We start from the raw sequence: 5062 nt of genomic DNA, 5'->3' as shown, positions 1-5062 counted from the left end.
TTTTCTATGTTGGCTTATTTTTTTGTTTGCTGCATTACATTCGTCATCTTGATATGTCAGTTGTATCACATGACATTATCTTATGTTCTGTACATGCCAGTGTTTGATACCCATCAATCCATCATCTATACCTGCTTATTCCTCTTTAGGGTCATGGGGATTGTTTGATACACAGCCCTGGTTTCTGTGCATTGTACAACTATTTAAACTAACTTAACTTACCTTCATAATCACAGTTTAACAAACAGAAAGATATTATAGTCAGTTTTCTATCATGTATGAACATTGGTGTGGTTGTAAGGCAAAGGTGCTGTTTTTATGAGTAGACTGATTATATCTGAGAAAATGAGTGAAATGACTTTTAGAAGGTTTAGCAGTTTTTATGTTGTGCTGCTCTGACATGTGAGGGCCACTGTCCATTCAGAACTGCTAGAGTTCAGTTCAGGAACAACCTCCAACACTGGACCTACCTACTGGAAAAGCTTTGTCATGAACTAAAAGGTGCCATGTAGAAAAGCATCAAATATTCAGTTACGAATAAAATCAGAGCTTACCTTGAGGGGTTAATATCAGGGCATTTGTAATTTAATGTTATCCTGTAATCTCAATTTTTAATCACAGCATAAAAATACAACACAGTTTTATATTTTTAAATGGTTTCTGTTGTTAGGTAGGGAGACACAATGTAAAAATAAAAAACAACTTGTTACTGCCCACTGGTGGACAAACAATAAAACAGATACACCATTTTCTTAACTTTAAAATAATACCAGAAATTTAACTGAGCCTGGTTCTGCTGGAGGTTTCTTCTGTTAAAGGGAGTTTTTGAGATGACTGTATTGTGATTTGGTGCTATACAACTAAACTGAATTGAATTGTTATGGGCACACATACTGTTTATGCTTGTAACATTGTACAGATAATGTCAAACAATGGTCAGGGCCTGATTTCTTGTTTTCAAAATATTTGTTATTGTATTTTCAGATCTACCCTTATTTTAATCTGGTTAAACACAAACTTGTCTAATGATATAAATGTACTGTACAACAGGTCAGCCAACAGGAGAGGACTAATCAGAATGAAGTGGACTGTTACTGACTATTCTTATGACTGACTACTTACTACTTTCACTAAAAGACTACCTGAATTTCCCTGAGGGTTTTTCTTAGCTCACCTCTACAACCCTTGATTCCAGGAATATAGGAGTCGGTTCATACCACTCCCTGACACTCTTTTCATTGACTAGGTTTCACTGTTTGAGATTTTTTCGATGACTGTTATACTGCCATAAATTAAATTCAGGAAGTCCTGGTAGGGTTCTGGTGTTATGAAAGTTGGAGCCTTTAAGAGCTTTGTTGATCTTTGAGTAAGTTTTCAGAAAGCCCAATTTACATCCTCAGAGTATATATACCAAGAGGAGATCATCAGCATGGTCTCTTTTATTGTTTTGACTGCACACATTGAAGGTTCTCAGAGCAAAGTGCTATTGGTTCCTTTCTTCTCCAGTCTAAAGGTTGGGTCATGGCAACTGGACTTTCAGTTTTAAGGCCAAAATGTTTCGCCACCCATCCAGGTGGCTTCATCAGTCTTAAGAAATAAGATGGACTAGAACCTCCAATTTATCTCACAGGTTGGTTTCACTCCACCCCTAGACCCATCAGTTCACTAGGGGTCAGGGGAGCTATCTATGTCCAAGTGGAAAAACCCTCCCTCAACAGGGGTGGAGGGCTCAGATATAATCTGTCTTCAATCTACCAGGCTGCCCTTTCATCTGTTCTCAGGAAATTAAGGAACAAGTCAAATGTTTCCCAGGAAGGACACACTCTGCACCTAGTTGGTGAATCAGAGGGATCACGAGTCCACCATTAGACCCTAACGACCTTCACCTGAGCTCACTTTTTTTGTTCACCTAATGAGCCTATTCAGGCCAGGTGTGAAGTGAAACCACCTCAGGAGTGTGGGTCTAACAACTCTTACCTGATTTACTTAGCTAACCTAGTGAGCCTATGGGACTAGGGGTGGAGTGAAACCAACCTGTGAGATAAATTGGAGGTTACAGTCCAGCTTTTTTCTCATACTAATGAAGCCACCTGGATGGGTGGCAAAATGTTTCAGCCTTAAAACTGCAAGTCCAGTTGCTATGACTCAACCATTAGATAGCTTCCCCTGGACGACTGAGAATCTTCAGACTTTTGTTTTGCTTTTGTGTGTGTTATGTATGATTTACTAACAAACTGAATTTGTTCTCCAGAACATAGGGCTTCTCTCCTAAAATGAGTCACGCCCGTTTTAGGATAGAGTTAAGAACAGTGACTGATCGACATCTGGATCAGTTCACCACAAGGTAGAACAGGAAAAATTACATTTTACCTTACTTTGTCAAAAACATTTTTGCTTGTTTTAACTCACAATATGGACAGTCGACATGGACTAAGTTGAATCACTGAATCAATTGCCACACAACACATTCAGTGACCACATCTTTCAAATGCATTTATAAACTGGCACTTTTTCGCTGTTCTCACTCAATGTTCACCACAACACAAATCTAGGTATTTAAACTACATTTGGGCATTTCATAGGCTACTGTTTTCAGAACTCTTAAACATAAATTAAATTGAATGTAAATTAGACTGGCATTTGCTGCATTGTCTCTCTTCAACATGCTATGTTGTCCTAGTCCCAGCAACCAAACCCTTTTTGCCACTGTAAAGTTCAAATGTTGGTCAGCAAAAAACAGCAGTCTAAACACATCTCATGTGGAGTGCTATAACCCCACTTTGTTGTTAACGCATCTCCCAATAGTCTTCAATGTCAGTATATAATAACATGTAAATGTGGTACTCCACTGGTCTGGAGAAGCCATAACTCAGTGCTGCAGAACAATGAGGCAGGGATCTGCTGGAGCCTATCCCAGCTCTCTTTGGGCGTAAGGCAGGGGTCCACCCTGGACAGGTCCCCAGTCCATCACAGGGCCACATAGAGACAAACAACCTCACACACTCACACTCACTCCTATGGGCAATTTATAGTCACCAATCAACCTGACATACATGTTTTTGGACTGTGGGAGGAAACCAGAGTACCTGGAGAAAACCCACCAATTCAGTGTAAATAAATTTATTTGTATAGCGCAAAATCACAATACCGTCATCTCAAGGCACTTTACATAGAAACCTAACAAATACCTTATGAGTTGCACTTGATGACAGTGGAGAGGAAAAACGCGGCAGTCATCTGTCTCGACCGGTTGGGAGGAGTGGATAGAGGAGAGAGAAAAGAACAAGAACAAATTAACACTGTGCAGGTTGGTGGGGCCTGTAACTGCACATCAGTAAAATACAGCTCAAGGAGAGGAGACAACTCGACTTGATTCCTGAAACCCAGACTGGGAGCTGGTTCCACAGGAGAGGAGCTTGATAGCTAAAGGCTCTGCCTCCCATTCTGCTTTTGGAAACTCTGGGAACCACAAGTAGACCTGCACTCTGAGAGCAAAGTGGTCTATTGGGATAATATGGTACTATGAGGTCTTTAAGGTATGAAGGAGCTTGATCATGAAGGGATTTGTATGTGAGAAGAAGGATTTTAAATTCTATTCTGTATTTTACAGGGAGCCAATGAAGAGAAGCCAATATAGGAGAAATATGATCTCTCTTGCTAGTTCCTGTCAGGACTCTGGCTGCAGCATTCTGGATTAATTGGAGACCTTTTATGGAGTTTTTTGTTTTATGTGTGAGTTAAAGGACATGTCCTGGTCAAAAATAACTCCAAGGTTTTTCACAGTAGTGCTGGAGGCCAGGGCTATGCCATCTAGAGTAGCTATAATTTTAGAAAAGTTATTTCAGAGGTTTTTAGGCCCAAATAAAATAACTTCTGTTTTCTCTGAATTTAAAAGTAGAAAGTTACTGGTCATCCAGGCCTTTATGTCAGTTAGACAGGCTTGAAGTCTGGTTAACTGGTTTGTGTTATCAGGTTTCATAGATAGGTACAGATGACACTCAGCTGTATATACAGTGGGTACAGAAAGTATTCAGACATATTCAGCCATTTGCCAAAATCAAAAAAGTTCATTTTATTTCTCATTAATGTACACTCAGCACCCCATCTTGACAGAAAAAAAACCCCTAAACACACAGCTAAAATAACAACGGAATGAACTTTTTTGATTTTGGCAAATGGCTGCAATGACACAAAGAGTGAAAAATTTAAAGGGGTCTGAATACTTTCTGTACCCACTGTAGATGATTCAAGAGCTACTATAGTAGAAGATTCATTTATTGCAGGTACAGGAAGCATCTGCTGAATTTTATCTCTAATAGTTGTGATTTTATTTGTAAAGAAACTCATAAATTCATCACTGCTGAGAGCTAAGGGAACACTGGGCTCAACAGAGCTGTGACTTTTTGTCAGCCTGGCTACAGTGCTGAAAAGAAACCTGGGATTGTTCTTATTTTCCTCTATTAGTGATGAATAGTATGCAGTTCTGGCTTTACGGAGAGCTTTTTTATATGTTAGTAGACTGTTTTTCCAGGCTAGAAAAATTTCCTCTAAGTTTGTGGAACGCCACTTCCTTTCCAGCCTTCGTGATGCCTGCTTTAAGGTACGAACATGTAAATTATACCATGGGGCTAGTCTTCTCTGAATCACTAACTTCTTTTTCAGAGGGGCTACAGAATCAAGCGTTTCACGCAGTGAGGTTACAGCGCTGTCAACAACATGATCAATTTGGTAGGGAGTGGGATTAAGGCAGCTGCCCTCCACTATGTTTATACTTGGCATAGATGGAAATAAAGATGGAATCATTTTCTTAAATTTATTAACATCGTAGTCAGATAAACATCTACTGTAGTGGAATTTTCTTCCAAACACTGCATGAACCATTATTTAAAAAGATTTGGGAGAAAAACTATTAAATGTATTAAACGTATGTGCAGCCACACCCATCAATGGAATGTCTGTAACCCTCATGCACTAAACACATTAGTTTCTTTAGTTTATAGTTGAATTTGTTTCCTTCAGTTATATTGATTTTTAGTGTTACAAATTATACTTTCATTTTGGC

The sequence above is a fragment of the Mastacembelus armatus genome, chromosome 12 (genome assembly GCF_900324485.2).
Source record: "Mastacembelus armatus chromosome 12, fMasArm1.2, whole genome shotgun sequence".
NCBI lineage: Eukaryota > Metazoa > Chordata > Actinopteri > Synbranchiformes > Mastacembelidae > Mastacembelus > Mastacembelus armatus.
This window is presented reverse-complemented; position numbering follows the sequence as displayed.